Source organism: Arachis stenosperma, chromosome 9, assembly GCF_014773155.1.
Source record: "Arachis stenosperma cultivar V10309 chromosome 9, arast.V10309.gnm1.PFL2, whole genome shotgun sequence".
Taxonomy (NCBI): domain Eukaryota; kingdom Viridiplantae; phylum Streptophyta; class Magnoliopsida; order Fabales; family Fabaceae; genus Arachis; species Arachis stenosperma.
This window is the reverse complement of record NC_080385.1, coordinates 26521662-26539533: the sequence shown is the minus strand read 5'-3', so window position 1 is coordinate 26539533 and position 17872 is coordinate 26521662. Positions and strand designations below refer to the sequence as shown.

General features: G+C 31.7%; 1 pseudogene; it reads right to left on the bottom strand.

The window, feature by feature from the left end:
- Positions 1-13046: 13046 nt before the first annotated feature.
- Positions 13047-13242, bottom strand: LOC130953597 (small nucleolar RNA U3; annotated as a pseudogene).
- Positions 13243-17872: the final 4630 nt, after the last annotated feature.

The window sequence follows — 17872 nt, the reverse complement described above, 5'->3', positions numbered from 1 at the left end:
ACTATAGATTGGGCCAGCTGAGGGAGAGTGAGAGAGGAACGAGAGAGCCCACGGTGGAGAAAGGGGAGATGCCGCCACTGTACCAGTCACCGTCGAACCTGACGAGCAGAAGTTTCCATGGTCGTCGTCGTCGAGCTCACAAGTGAGAGAAAAAGAGTTTGCATGTGACAGAGGAAGGTGTTGCGCCGCCGTTCGTTGCTGTTCAGCCACCGCCACACCTTGTCGTTGCCGGAGTTGCCACCGCAGCGTGCAACCACCGAGGAGAAGCCTTGTCTACGTTGCTGCCTCAGTCGTCGATGAGTCGTGCACCACCACCAGAGTCGAAGACAGCGCCAGCCTTGTTCTGATTTCAATTCTCCTATTCTTGAAACTATAACACTTTAAACCTTGCTCTATTTTTATCTTGTTCCTCTGTTCCTTCCTGGCTTAATTATAGAATTATAGATTACTGTTTTAGTCGTTGCTGGTTTACGGTTCGAAAAAGGCATAATTGATGCTGAGATCGTTGTTGTTCTTGCTCCGAGAGAACAGATGTCACTGTTGCTGCTGTTGGTTCTAAATCCTATTACATTGATTCTGGTTTGCTCTTCTCCTTAGTTCTGACCTATTTGGCACATTCTATTTTGTCACTTTTAATTGCCATGTTCTTGTTTTAATTCAATTTTGGTCTTTGAATTGTTTTGAATCTTCCAGAGCTATGTTTGCTTTTGATTCTTATCCAATTCGAATCCTTGTCTCACTGCAACCATCGTCACTACCATGAGATTGACAATGCTGCTGTTTCGGTTGCGTGCTTATTGTTGCCATAAAAATTAAAAGAGAAGGGAGTTACCACATTTAATCTATGTGAATTCAGCTAATCGAGGCAGGGTTTTTTTTTAAATCTATTTTTCATTATAGAGTTGTTATAAATAGATATTAATGTGAGAAACATATGTCTGTGATTATGATTGACTTAAAAATGTGGTGGTTTACTGGACTAAATGGCTGATTGCTTGATTGCTTGAGTAGTTGTGATTGCTGAAAAGAAATTAGTTCAAAAGGTTATTTAGTTAATTATTATGAAAAATGGCTTTCTTGGTTTTGAAGTTATTTTTGATAATGTAAACGAATCGGCTTTGGAAATAATTTGGAATATGAAACTGAATTAATTTTGGAAATGGTTTAATTTTGAGTTAGTCTAACTTTATAAACGATTTAGTATTTGAGCTGGTTTGATTTTAAAAAGAGATTCATTATTGGCACTGATTCACTTTGAAAATAATTTGATATTGGAACTGGTTGAATTTTGGAAAATAAATGATATTTGGAATGGTTGAGAAAAAGGTTTGAGAAATGTCTGGATGGGACCCGAAAAGGGTGGTAGAATTCGAGTTTTAGAGGAAATGCTGCCAAAATTTTACAAAATTAGAAGTTTCATTTGAAGTAGTTATTTTAAAAAGGTTAATTTTAAGTATTATATGATTTAAGATTACCTCGTTTATCAAAGGAAGAGTTATGTTTTGGTTTGACAAATGATTATGATATTGAGATATCGATTGAGAATGTTGAGATATGATCTTTGAATTATTCATATGGCTTATGATTTTGAATTATTTGAGATACGAGATTCCTTGGATAAAGTACCATGGCTTGCCACCACGTGTACCAGGTTGAAAACCCGATACTCTGTTGACCCTACGACATAAGTGTGATCGGGCACTATATAAATTCTCGGGAATGTTACCCCCATTGAGCAATATTGATTATTTGAGAAAAAACTATGCATAGACTCTTGGGGATGTACGTCGGGGGACAGTCTAAGTACAACTCAGACTTGTCGGGTTGGCTGGATAACCGACAGATGAGCCTCATCAGCCATAGGACAGGCATGCATCATATGCATTTGTATGCTTTGCTTGGGTTTGAACTTGTTTTGGTTTGCCTAATTGCAAAACTGTTCTTAACTGCTACTTGAACTATTTGTTGTAACTGCTACCTAAACCTGTGCTTTTCTTGTTTGTCTTGCCTGTGTTTGTCCTAGCGTGCTACATTTGAGAATGAACTTTGGTGCTGAATTAATGATTGTGTTGTTTGATTGCATGTTTGGTTTCTGATTGAGACTTTCTTATAAGAAAGGAAAGTTTTTTTATTTCTGAAAGATTAAACATTGTTTCTTTGAAAATGTTTTGAACGATTACCTATTGGTTTTTAAAAGATTCATAAGGCAATGATAATCACTGAGCTTGAAAATAGTTTTCCTATTAAATATCTTCTTATGACAACTTTGAAACTCCGTGGTGAGACCGTGTGGTTAGGTTCTCACCCCATACAACTTTACCTTTTCAGGAACCGGATGAAGAAGTATTAAGAAGGGTTATACTGCATTTGGTTTATATGTGGTTATATTAATTAGATTATTTTCTTCCCTCGTCTTTGTTATTATAATTTTGTAAGAGGGATAGGAGTTGTATGATTTATATACATATATGATATTATAAGATATTAGTAAGAAGTCTTGTATATGAATCTATGCCTGCTTGTTTATTTTTTATGAAGTATTTATTCCCGGTTTATAAAGTAATCAGCGAGACGGTGTTGAGTCACAGGCCCCTATTTTAATATTAAATATATAAAGTAGTCGTAATACTTCTTGCTATCAGAGTAGCGCAGCCGGAAGCGTCACATTCTGGTAGTGAGGGTGTTACATTATGGTATCAGAGCAGTCTTTCCTGTAGAGCCTTGAGAATGGACTGATTATGCTTCAATTGCATACTCTGAGAGTCTGTCATGTAGTAGGTCTTGTTTGAATAACGAGAATAGAGCTTTATGCACATGACGGTCTATTGATTAATGCCATTAGTCTTGCATTGCATAATTTATGGTATTAAGTTTGGCCAGCTTAACACTAATGAATTATGTATATGTAAAAACTAATAGGTTATCATAGACGATATGCGAGTCATATATAACGCGAGTCCCGGGTTCTGAGAACATTAGAAACTAAGTTCTAGAGATTATTTCTGTTTCGACATATAATCTTTATTCGTGCTTGATGTTATCTCTTTCTTTATCAATCGTATTGGAATCTCTAGTTCTTACTTTCTTTCTTGGAATGTGTTTTGGATATTTTTCTACCATATCATCTAATTCATATATATATAGCTTGATTATGTTCTTAATTGTTGCTTGAATTTTAAGGAACATTCAACCTTAACACTATTCATAAATTTAGTATTTGTTTATTTGATCTTGAATTAGTTTTGGTGTAATGTATAATCCTTGATTCCTAAATCATTTGAAAAATAATTTAGAACCTTTACCCTTGGTGTTGCTCATATTTCTCTTCATGAATCATGAGTTATTCTTTTGAGTTGGTTTTGAACTTTGTTCGCATGATAATGGTCCTTAATTCTTTGAAAAACATCAGATGTTATTCCTTGATTAGTTTACACCAGAGGTAGGTACTTTAATCATGCCACATGATGCGCGTATTGCTTATTCTTCGATTTATCATTTTTTTAACTCCTTGTTTCAATTCTTTTTGGAACCAGATTTGATTATCCATCATTGTTATTATTTATTCATTTTTTCATAAATTCTGTATCCTTTTATTCTATCTTAAATCTGTTCTAGTGTAACACATAATTCTTAATACTTGAGTGATTTGAAAATGTGAGAGTTACGATTCGTAGCAAGCTAATTGTGTGATTTGGTTCTTCTACTTTGCCTTCTACAACTTATGCGTATTTTGCCCAGGTTACAATTTTTTATCCTGTTTTCCTCTAAATGAATAAAGTACTCCCCTTAGTAAAAATTTCGAGTTTGTCTTGGTATGAGATAACAATTTTAGTAATATTCTTTCAAAGTTTTTGTTTTGAAATCTTCGTTAAAAAGAGTTTTGATCTTTTTATTTTATCTGATCTTGTCTGTAACCATTCTTTGAATTCTGGATATGACTATCTCTGATCTTACATGTACTTTCCTACAAGAAATAAATAAATCATTTATGTAGCTAAAAACATACTTGTTTTTAAAGGTACTATCTATACTCTTATTAACTATATAGGAACACTTTACATTAAATTTCTTTCTTTGAACACAATTTGATTCTCCTCCAATATTTACTCAAATTTTTATATATGTCTTTACTTGATTATGTACTCTAAGATTCTTGATAAGAAATTTTTGCTTCTATTTTAGTTAATCTCTAATTGACAAACTTCCAATAATTTATTTTAAATTGGATTGTTTTGACGCAATACCTTATTAAAACTTCTAGTAATCATTTTGGAAAAGTGAATTTATTCCTTCATAGGTTATAACTTGATTTTCCCTTTCGGTACATCTTCTTGTTTTTGTACCTCCTTGCTTATAATTTCAAGCGTTTTTCTAAATTTTTGTGAAACACCATTTTGATTGCTTATTCTTCTTTATCAAAATTTGTATTCTTTTGAGTAAATTTCAAACTTATTTTGGTGCAACATACCACTCTTTATAATCACGTTCTAAGGTTTTTGTTTCGGATTCCATTGAAAAAAAATTCAATTAAGTTCTTTTGTTGCATTCTGTCCGTAGCCCTAATTTAAATTTCAACAAAATCGTTTTGGAATTTAGCATATATTCACTGATATGAAGCTTTAAAACTTTCTTATGCAATCGAAATCTATTTGTTTGTAACGTACTAAGTATTCTTTTATTGACTAATTTACCTCGGATTTTCTCTTCTGAATAGAATTTAGTTCTACCTCTAAGTTTGATATAAATTTTTATGCATATCCTTGTTTGATTATGATATTTTAAGATTTTTCAACATTTTTAGCTCAATTAATTTTCATTATTTCAAGTTTTGTACAAATCTAATTTAACTTGATTTTATTTTAACATAACCCAATATTTACGCTTCTGTTACCTCTCTTGAAAGATATCTATTTTATATCTTTTCTTTTTAGAATGAGAAATCACACTTTCTTAAATTTTTTTTTCATGCTTTTGAGTTTTGCAAATGATATCATTAATTCAGTTATTCCTCTTTTGTGAACTTAGTGTTCCTCTGTTTTGGCTTGAACTTATTTCAATTTAAATCATCACTACTTTTTCTTATTTCTTATGGAGTTCCTGGATTCAAATTTCCTATTTGCATACAAAATAATTTTCTTTTCAAAACATTTTCTCGTGCCTGTAAATCGTTACTTAGTTGCAATCTTACGCATCCTCCTGAATTTATACGAATTTTATCCTTGTCACTTATTCATCTTTTTCTTAGATTTGTAACTCCTTGAATATACTGGTGCTTATCTCAATGTCACACGTGGTCCCTAGAAAAAAAACGAAGCGTTAATTTTCAGGGAATGACTAGTAGATGAGGAGGTGAACTTTGGCAAGTTTGAAAACGCCGTAGGTTATGACGTTTAAATTTCAGGAAATGAGTATTGTTGAAAAGATATTCAAATTTTCGATAGCTCCATTTGTGTAAAATGACGACTCGCAACAAGTTAGCTAAGTGACCGGAGCAACGTGAGATAGATAGGTGTAAGGTGAAACTTGTAACACGGTAGTTCTTTAGGACACGGTTCGTGAACGTGGAAAGTGAAGCTTATAAGTATGTAACATCAAAAGGAGTTGTGATAGTGAGCTATGTTAAAACCCTTAAGGTTGACACCATGTAACCTCTTTTCTTTTGAGCCTATCTTATAACTTCTGCTTTACACCATGCTTTTCATTTATTTCTAAGTCTTATGGTTATATATATATATAGGGGTGGCAAGCGGGGAAGCCCGCCCCGCCCCGCCCCGCCCCGCCAGAAGCCCGCCCTTTGGCGGGCTGGCCCGCCCCGCCCCGCCTAGTGAGGCGGTCCTAGAATCCTAGCCCGCCCCGCCTAACTGCGGGCTGGCGGGCTGGCGGGCTAAGCCCGCCAAAGCTCCTCTTTTTTTTTTTTTACTATTAACTACTAAGTAATATATAATTTCACAACCATATTAATAAATTTATAATTTCTAATGGCATAAAAATTATATTTTTTATATTCACAAACATTAAAGTCTTTGTAATTATAAATATCTAATAAATATAATTATAAACCAAATTTTCATTCAAAATATAAGTATAAATATTCTCTCCAAAGCAAAATAAATATAATCCAAAACATAATTATAAATATTGTCTCCAAAATAACATAAACATAATTCAAAACACTCAATTTTTATCTTCATACTCTTGTAAGTTAGGTTGGGGAAAGTTAGGTATTGGCAAAAAAATTGCAAAAATACCCCCTCACTAATAAAAACCTTAGCCCGGCGGGGAAACCCGCCCCGCCCCGCCAAAGCCCGCCAAAATCCGCGGTTTAAGCGGTGCGGGTTAGGCGGGCTTTTGCTATTTGGCGGTCCCGATTTTCCAGCCCAGCCCGCCTTTTTTGGCGGGTTACGCGGGCCGGCCCGGCGGATTTAGGCCCGTTTGCCACCCCTATATATATATATATATATATATATATATATATATATATATATATATATCTTTTTGTTTTTTTAGAGTATTTAAAAGAAAGGTATTAAAATCATGTGATATTTCTTATAATATGCTAAATTTTCTTATCTAAAAAGTTTTTGGACAGTAGAGTACTGATTCTTGGTATTCTCTTGTGTATTCTTTTAATTTTTGAGGACGAAAATTTTTATAAGGTGGGTAGGATGTAAGACCCAAAACTTTTGAAAAGCCTTATTCTAAATTGATTTTAATTTAATTATTTATTAAAGACTTTAATTTTAGAAATTATTTAATTAAAGCTAATTAAATCAAGTTTTGATAATTAAATTAGAATTTTTCTCTAATTTTATAATTGTTGGATAATTTTCTATATTTGAACTATAAAATTTAGTAATTGCAAAATAATAAGAACTTCGTATAAATTAATTTAGAGAATTGAGATTTTGGAATTTAATATATTTTAATTTTTATGAATAAAAAAAATTAATTATATTATCTCAAATTATTGAATTAGAGTCTTTATTTAAAAATAATTTATAAATTAATAAATAATTAAATAGTATTTTTACAAACATTAAAAATTGGTTTTTGATTTTCAATTACTCCTAATTTTAGTGAAATGACTGAAATACTCCTAACCCTAATTCCCAAATTGGAAACCCTAATTCTAAAACCCTAATGAAATCCTAAGCCGCCTTTCCCCCCTCCAGTAAATGAAAGGAAAAGAAACAACGCCCACATTAACACATGAACTTCAGCCAAACAGAAAGGGAAGAGAGGAGAGGGATCTGCGGGAGAAGGGGAGGGGAGAGTGAGGGCGGCACCGGCGAGCGTCACTGCCACCGCGCCGTCAGGTCGCACAGAGAAGAGAGAGGAAGAGCTGAGGAAGGAAAAGAGAGAGAAGATTGCGCTGCTAACTCGCCGCCGCTCGCCGTGCCGTGTTGCGTCACCATCCTGCCGTGTCAAAGGAGAGGCATCGCCGTTTTGAACCCGCGTCGCCGTCACTGTCAATTGGGCCAGCTGAGGGAGAGTGAGAGAGAAACGAAAGAGCCCACGGTGGAGAGAGGGGAGATGTCGCCACTGTACCAGTCGCCGTCAAGCTCGCCGAGCAGAAGTTTCCTTGGCCGTTGCCGTCGAGCTCACAAGTGAGAGAAAAAGTGTTCGCAGGTGAGAGAGAAAGGTGTTGCGCCGCCATTCGTTGTTGTTCCGCCACCGCCACATGCCACCGCCGCTTCTCACCGCCGAGGGGAAGTCTTGTCTACGTCGCTGCCTCAGTCGCCAGTGAGTCGTGCACTGCCACCAGAGTTGAAGACAGCACCAGCTTTGTTCTGATTTCAATTGTCCTATTCTTGAAACTGTAACGCTTTAAACCTTGCTCTGTTTTTATCTTGTTCCTCTGTTCCTTCTTGGCTTAATTATAGAATTATGGATTACTGTTTTAGTCGTTGCTGGTTTACCGTTCGAAAAAGGCATAATTGATGCTAAGATCGTTGTTGTTCTTGCTTTGAGAGAACTGATGTCACCGTTGCTGTTGTTGGTTTTGAATCCTATTACATTGATTCTGGTGTGCTCTTCTCCTTGGTTCTGACCTATTTGGCACGTTCTATTTTGTCACTTTTAATTGTCATGTTCTTGTTTTAATTCAATTCTGGTCTTTGAATTGTTTTGAATCTTCCAGAGCTATGTTTGCTTTTGATTCTTATCCAATTCGAATCCTTGTCTCGCTTCAACCATCGTCACTGCCATAAGAGATTGACAATGCTGCTTTTTCGGTTGCGTGCTTGCTGCTACCATAAAAAATTAAAAGAAAAGGAAGTTACCACATTTAATCTATGTGAATTCAGCTAATTGAGGTAGAATTTTTTTTAAATCTAATTTTCATTACAGAGTTGTTATATATAGATATTAATGTGAGAAACATATGTCTGTGATTATGATTGACTTAAAAATGTGGTGGTTTACTGGACTGAATGGTTGATTGATTGATTGCTTCAGTAGTTGTGATTGCTGAAAAGAAATTAGTTTGAAAGGTTATTTAGTTGATTATTATGAAAAATGGCTTTCTTAGTTTTGAAGTTATTTTTGATAATGTAAACGAATCGGCTTTGGAAATGATTTGGAATATGAAATTGAATTAATTTTGGAAATGGTTTAATTTTGAGTTAGTCTGACTTTATAAACGATTTAGTATATATTTGAGCTGGTTTGATTTTAAAAAGAGATTTATTATTGGCACTGATTCGCTTTGGAAACAATTTGATATTGGAACTGGTTGAATTTTGGAAAATGAATGAGATTTGGAATGGTTGAGAAAAAGGTTTGAGAAATGTCTGATGGGACCCGAAAAGAGTGGCAGAATTCGAGTTTTAGAGGAGATGCTGCCAAAATTTTACAAAATTAGAAGTTTCATTTGAAGTAGTTATTTTAAAAGGGTTAATTTTAAGTATTATATGATTTAAGATTACCTCATTTATCAAAGGAAGAGTTATGTTTTGGGTTGACGAATGATTATGATGTTGAGATATCGATTGAGAATGTTGAGATATGATCTTTGAATTATTCATATGGCTTATGATTTTGAATTATCTGAGATACGAAGTTCTTTGGATAAAGTACCATGGCTTGCCACCACGTGTACCAGGTTTAAAACCCGATACTCTGTTGACCCTGTGACATAAGTGTGATCAAACACTATATAAATTCTCGGGAATGTTACCCCCTTGAGCAATATTGATTATTTGAGAAAAAACTATGCATAGACTCTTGGGGATGCACGTCGGGGGACAGTCTGAGTACAATTCAGACTTATCGGATTGGCTGGATAATCGACAAATGAGCCTCATCAGCCATAGGACTGGCATGCATCATATGCATTTGTATGCTTTGCTTGGGTTTGAACTTGTTTTGGTTTGCCTAATTGCTAAACTGTTCTTAACTACTACTTGAACTATTTGTTGTAATTGCTACCTAAACCTATGCTTTTCTTGTCTGTCTTGCTTGTGTTTGTCCTAGCGTGCTACATTTGAGAATGAACTTTGGTGCTGAATTAATGATTGTATTGTTTGATTGCGTGTTTGGTTTCTGATTGAGACTTTCTTATAAGTAAGGAAAGGTTTTTTATTTCTGAAAGATTCAACATTATTTTTTTTTAAAAATGTTTTGAACGAGTACCTATTGGTTTTTAAAAGATTCATAAGGCAATGATAATCATTGAGCTTGAAAACAATTTTCCTATTAAATATCTTCTTATGACAACTTTGAAACTCTGTGGTGAGACCGTGTGGTTAGGTTCTCACCCCCATACAGCTTTACCTTTTCAGGAACCGGATGAAGAAGCATTATGAAGGGTTATACTGCGTTTGGTTTATATGTGGTTATATTAATTAGATTATTTTCTTCCGTCGTCTTTGTTATTATAATTTTGTAAGAGGGATAGTAGTTGTATGATTTATATACATATATGATATTATAAGATATTATGTAAGAAGTCTTGTATATGAATCTATGGCTGCTTGTTTATTTTTGATGAAGTATTTATTCCCGGTTTATAAAGTAATCAGCGATACGGTGTTGAGTCACAGGCTCCTATTTTAGTATTAAATATGTAAAGTAATCGTAATACTTTTTGCTATCAAAAGTAGCGCAGCCGGAAGCGTCACATTCTGGTAGTGAGGGTGTTACACCAACAAGTTGAGGACTAATTCATCGTAAATTTGGGTTCCATTTAACAGTCTGCAATTGACCGGCAATGATTTACGTGCTACACATACGAGATGGAATTCGAACTCCCAATATACTTACTTAAGCGGATGACTAAGCTATCACTTGACCAATCCAAATTGGTTTAGATATATTTAAAATTTTAAATGAGAACTATGTATACATATTGATAAGAACTAAAAATATATATACAATCACTTATTATAATATTTAAAATAATAAAAATATATTTTCATACATACAGTATAATATTTAAAATAATAAAAAAATAATTTATAACGATTTTTTTTATTTTTAACATGACTAAATATTAATTTTTTAAACAATTATTTTATTTTTTATTATCTTATATTTAATTATCAAATCTACTTATTATAATCTTTATGGTATAAATAAATTTTTTAACCAAAATAATTACAGTATATTAACATATAAATAACATATTTTTTTATCTTAAAGAATTTTTAAAAAATTACTAATAATTTAAGTTGTATTTAATTAAAAAACTAAATTTTAATTTAACTAGCAATTAATTAACTAATATAATAAAGTTAATTATCACTATTTTTGTGTTTATTTATTTATTTTTTATACTAAATTAAATTTAATAAAATATTTTTTTAATATAAAATACAAAAAAATTATTTATATTTTATTTTAAAATAAACATAATATAATAAGTTATATATATATATATATATATGAAAGTGTAAGTATTAATTTTTTTTGAAAAATCTTTGTGGGGCCTCTTTCTTATGCATGGATTTAAAATCAACTATTAAAATTAATTATTAGTATAAAATATATATTAAAATATAAATTATTAAAAATAAATTAAACTACATATATTTATAGATAAATATATTAGTGATTAATTTTAGTAGTTGTATTTTTTATATTTTTATATACTTTCATATTCTATGTGTTTGTTCTTGTTACTTACAATGAAACTTCCTTACCCCTTTTTATAAGCTTATAAAGTCTTTTGGATAGTAAAAGCATAACGTTTTTAATGGTTTTGGGTCAAGTCAAGCGATGAAGTCAACAAGTCATTGCTATTGCTCGCTGGTGGGATAATCAATAATGTGTCCTTTTCCCATTCATGAATCATGTTTCCTCTCATTGGACTCATTGGTCAAGACAACTTTACAATGTATGGACATAGACGCAACACAAAAGCTGGAGCCTTCCAGTTCCACTATCAAGAATTCTGTCCAAGACTCTATATATAGACAATAAATTATTGTTATTATTATTATTATTATTATTAAGAGAGGATAGATAGACATATGAAAAATAGTTTCCGTTGAATATGCCATATGCTGTCGTATATACTTTTGCTGACCCCCCTTTAGCAGGCCAAGGTTAAAACTTAAAAATCATAAGGCTTAGGATCCTTTACTTTATCCATAAAAAAAAAAAATAAGTCACAAACATTATATTTAGGACTAATTTGGTGTTAACCTCAAAATTTTAAAGAAAGTCACTTTTCGTAATTATTATTACTATTTACTATTAAGAAAATATAATTACATGCAAAGAAAAAAAAAACAAAATTAGAAGTATTATAATTTGGTGAGTTCTACCCAACCCCCTCTATTTCAACATGTAAATTACCCCTCGTGACGTGACATGTTTTAATTGGATGCTTAGTTTTAGTTTTAGTTAATTTAACTCAACAAGAGTTAATATGTTAATTAGAGTAGGGTAATTTTGTAATTAAATATTTTTATAAGAGAGATAAATATATAATTTCTATAAACATTAAAAAATAAAGTTATATTTTTATCATTGTGTAGAAATTCAATTTACCCCAGTCCCATTTCTCTCTGAAATTGAAAGAAAAAATCAACTCATTGGGTGTTCCATATTTTGATGAACCAGGAAATAAGGGTGTGTTTGGCAACTACGTTCAAAGAGAAGAAGTACGTTTAGATATCTTGAAAGCTGTAATTTTTGGTTTGGCAAATTTTTGATTCATGAACCCAGAAGTGATTTTGCATTCAAAACCACGTTTTCAAGAAGCAACAATTTTAAGCTTCTGCGTTTCACCAACGGGCTTTTAGCCATCAATACTCAATCTTTATTTATTTTTTACCAATTTTATCCTTTATGCATACTATTGTATTATTTATATTATTTTTATTTATATGAACTATCTTTTTCTATTATTTACTATTTTTTTATTAATTATTTATTTGATATTATACACTTTTATAATTATAATTTTTTTGTATTATTTTTATTTTTTTAATATAATATATTGATCCTGTTAAGAAAGTAAATTAAACAAAAAATTAATTGTAAATAATAATAATAAAAAATTATAACATACTAAAAAAGAGTACTAAGAGTACTAAAAATATACTGTATAAAAAATATCATAAATTTTTTTTGATTTATTTCAATTACTACCAAAATAAATATTTAATTTTTTATTATTTTTAGTACTCTCTAAAATTTATATTTTGTTAGTTTTAATTAAAAGTATATTTTGTCAATTTTTATATATTATTTTTATCTTAGTGTATAAATATTAATTTTATTATAGAATTAATTAATAACATCTATTCAAATATCTAAATTAAAATAATATACAAAAATTATTTAAGTTGATGTCTATTTTAGTAATTTTGTATCTAAAAGTGATTTTGAATAGTGTAATCCAAACAACATTTATTTTACTATAATTCATTTTGATATAAATATTGCCAAACATAAATCACTTAATACAAACTTACTTTTCATCAAAATCAAGTTTGCAAAATTAATTTTATTCAAACTCCTGTTTGCAAACTGTAATCCAAACACACACTAAGTATTTAGAGAAAATAACTAATTAAATGGCCAGGGAAAAATATTTGAGTCTGTCAGAACACCGTGAGACCATCTCGACCACAAGGTTGTAGCGCGAACAATCCTCCACCGTTCAGATGGCATGCGCTTTGGAACAATTAATCACGCTCTGACCACACGGTCATAGTTCAACCAAAGTCTTCTTAGAACTCAAGGATACAGATGTACGAGCCTATAGAACAGATCCTGTTCAAGTAAGATCGTGTTCTGTGTTTTGTGTTCTTTGTGTTTAGTTATAAAAACTGCTTTTGTTTTGTGAACCTAGCCCAGGTGAGACTAAGTTTACGTTTGCGAAATGCAAAAAATCTTAAAATTTAAGAACGTGAAATTGATTATGATGGCTTTTTATGATGATAGTGTAGAAGGGGAAGACGAAAAAGAAAATGAAAATAATGATGATGATGATGATGGTGATGGTGATGATGATATGGGATTTCTGGATGGCATTGAAATTAAATTTGGAGGTATTTAATTACATAATCACCTACTTTGGGCTATAATTTAATTACCAATAATTTAACCATAGTTAACATAACAACCAATTAAAAGATGACATGTCACAGAGAGTAAATTACATGTTATTATAGGAAGGATAGGCTAGAATTTACCTTATAATTTTATATTGATATTGATTTGACGTAAAATGATATATGTACATTCTTTTTAGTATTGTATATAAATTTCTAAGAAAAAAGAAAAAAAGACTAATTATATTGATATTGATTTGATGTAAAATGATGTATCTGCTTTATTAAATTTTTTGAAATTAAATTATTAAAATAGTACTTAAAAATTTAATTATCACATATCTTTCTTAATATTATTATAAGTCATTGTGACAATAAAAAAAAGCCGAGAAGGAAAGAAATGCATAGCCTGTAATAATAATTTCTAACATGCATATGGCTGATTCAACTTCATCCTTCAATTATATCATATTAGTAGAGAAAAAAAAGTTATGAAGTTTTTAACAAACTATAAAGCTAACTTACATAAATCATATCAAAAAATGATAATATTCATTATATATTATGCATATACCAATAAAAAATCGCGACAAATGTTCTAGTCTCCTAAGAAATTAAAGGATAAAAGTTATACTTTATTTGGCATGTATTTCTATATTATTATTTCAGTATTCAAAAAAATCGAGCTAATCCATTCGATTTGTTGGCTAACCTCTTTATTTTTTACGTTAATCAAACTAAATTCATTCCATATGAGTCTACTTTTGAGACATAACTAAGTCATCAATTAATGTTCACAACTTTGAATTTAGAAAAAAGCTAAGCACATCTAATAAACTGTGACCAAATTTCCACAAGTTAATTAAGTGCTAAGACATGATTATTTTGGAGTCAATAATCACTTTATTTTCTTTCAACTAAATTTCTATAAATTTAGCATTCATTTTTCTTGTACACATACATGACTTTGAATTCATTACTAAGAGCAATAAGGACTTGGATGTCAATTATTTGCATAAAAATTATACAAAGAAGAAGGTGTGAAAAAATACTGTTTGCTTCTTAAGAAAGAGAAGAGATTCTTTAAATATTCTTAACAATTTATTGGTAAGATAAGAAAGTGAATCAAGATGTTAACTGATAATTAAATATAGGTATGAATGATGATTGACTACGGTAAAAGAAAATAATAAAATTGAAAGGAAAAAAAGAGGCGAAAAATAAAAGTATGATTTTTGTCCATCGTCAGTTTTTAAATTAAATCGGATGGTTTTTATTTCTGTTTAAACCGTGTTTGGCAACGATTCACGATTTGACTGGTCAGTTTAAACTGATTTTCAAAATCTTGTTCCGCTCATAACAGAGAAAATAAATCAAAAACTAAAGTGAAAAAGGGAAAAATCAGTGAAAAACTGAAAATAAAGAAGAGCATGAAGATGTTGAGGGACAGCGAAGATTGAAGAACTCACGGCTACGGCAAAGAGTCCACAGTGGTACAGGTTCGTTCGCACTACGCACAGAAAGTGGTGCTTAACAGAGAGAGAGAGAGAGAGAGAGAGAGAGAGAGAGAGAGAGAGAGAGAGAGAGAGAGAGAGAGAGAGAGAGAGAGAGAGAGAGAGAGAGAGAGAGAGAGAGAGAGAGAGAGAGAGATGGCTCAGAGACAAAGGCATTTTTGATGAGGAGAAAGAGGCGGCCAACGACAGCGAGGACAGAACCGGACTTCACGGCGAGCACAGAGTAGCGGCGGCTGTTTGCTTTGATAGGGTTAGGGATTTTGCCATTTTGGTCAGACTGAGAGTGAGATAGAAGGGAGAGGGGATTGGAGTCTTCTGTGCGTTTTTCTTTTTTTTTTTTTGAACCAAAACGACGTCGCTTTATGCTGAATAGGAGAACCAGACCTTCAAAAAACCTGGTCAATTCAGTCCGTTCATCAGTTAACCAACGGTTCGGCCAATTTTTTTGCCAATTTTTTGTAGGTCGGTTTTAGACGTTAACCGGACCAACCAACTGATCGATTCCTGGTTAACTCGATCGGACAGATAGTCCGATTTTCGGAACCTTGACTATAATGGTAAATGATAGACATGACAATACATTTTTACAATGAATAGTTGCAGAAAACTAAAATAAAAATAATATTTTACACCAGCCAAAAGGAAAAGTAACTTTTTTTTACAGAACAGTAGCAATAAATAATCACCCTAAACCCTGAAATCAATAAATCTATTATCTATCAATAAAAATTCAAAAACAGGAGATTCAAAAATTTAAAAACAGCAACAGCATAATAAATTCATTTTTAAAAATAATTTCAACAACACCACAAAATAAATTATTTCACATTTAGAAATCACTAATCAAACATTCAGAAATCAGAGCAGAGCACAAAAGAAAAAAAAGTAAAAAATTCCACTAACCTTCAACGAAGAATAGGACGACAAAGAGACAACGACGACGGGTGAGACGACGACAAGTGACAAGCAGCTGGAAGCGTCGAACAGAAAAGTCACAGGAGAATAGACGACGTGCTGTGCTAGAATAGAAGGTTTGGGTTTGGGACAGGGAGAAGAAGAAAGTTGCGGAGGCGCTGACAACTACAGACAACAACAGCAGAACCGTTGAAAAAGCTAGAGTTTTGGTTTGGGTTGTGATTTGTAAACTTTGAAGAAGCTATGGCTAAGTGATAAACTTTCCAAGGGGGTGTTAGGGAAAGGGGTCACGCATGGGGTAAGTTTCTTTTTAAAAAAAAAAAAAAATTTAAGTAAAATGGCGCCGTTTTGAAAGAATCGACTGATCGATTTTTTATTGATTCAACAGTTTTTAAACGGTTTTTAAATTTGTGATTTAGATATTAAACCGGACTGTTTTCATCATTTGTTTTCGATTAAACCAGTTCGAAAAAAAATAACACAGAATCTCGTGTTTGTTTATACGTATTATGCGATAATTTGAAAACAAATTTATTTGTAGAAAATATATCTATCTAGTATAAAATCTAATCCGAAAGTAAAAGATCAACTTTTAGAAGTAGTTGTGCATTAATTAATTCAGTAACGCAAAAGTGCTAGCATATGAAAACTTGGGTATTGCTCTCGTTTTTAAAGATGGAATAATCATGATGATGTTTTCTGTAAGGAAAAGTATGAGAAGCCAATGAAATATTTATACAATATGTACAATGGAGGTTTATGGAGTATTAGAGATATAATTATTAGTGTTACATTTTTCTATCAGCTGAGGTTTTTGGGATGAGTAGTATCATGACATGGTATTAAAGTGCTAGATCCGAAAGGTCAAGAGTTCGATTTTTGGTGAATCCAAAAATTAAACTAATTTTTCGAGAAGATGTTTATTATCCCTTGTACTCAGATGATTATTTGTCTCCCTAGCGAAATCCTTTATGTAATGCAAAATTTTTAATTTTCCACACCAACTTTCCACACCTTGTAATCTCATTGCATCTTTCAAAAGTAGGAATATGATTAAAGGTTTTATGTAATTGTGATGCACCGTCAACCGCTATACATAATATATTTAAAAAAAACATAATCAAATATCTATTACTACTAATCTCACTACGACACAAAATGTCCAATATTAGAAATGATCATATCCAAATCCACCCAAAAAATTGCAAATCTGGATCGATCTAAATTGAAAACTGAAATAAATTGCTCAATTTTAAATGATTTTTGAATTTTAATCAGTTTTCATTCTATTCGGTTTGATTTACAATTTTAATTTTTATAACCGAACCGAATCGAACCGAACTACAGATCACTATAAGTATATATACACCTAATTCTCTCTCACCCAGAACACCCACTCAGTCACTAACACACTCTCTAAAGTAAGTCTCCTCTGAGTCTCCTTTGTGTGTTCTCCATGAACACGTAAAACTCTATTTTTAATAATATAAAGTTAATTAATATTGAGTAATACAACATCGCCGCCTTATATAATATTTTTTATATGATAGCTTGGTATATGTTAATGGAAAAATTAAAATAATCGAGCTTTGACGAATTCTAAGCACTTGATGAAACATTATCATGGTGGAATATGTTGACACCACGAATCTCTGGAGTTTGACCATATCCCCTCATTAAATGTTATTATTATTATTATTATTATCCACTGATTGGAACGGTTTGGAACCCTAATCTCATCAAGGAACGAGATTCAATGATTAAATTTAAACGAAGAAACTCAATAAATACTGCACCCTAACTTTATTTAAAAATGCGTTATAGGAAAAATTTAAAAAATTTCGATGATGTTATCAGGGGCGGAGCTAGATAAAATATTGGAGGGGGGCAAAAAATATTTACACAATAAAATAAGACTAAAATAAAATTTTAAGGGGG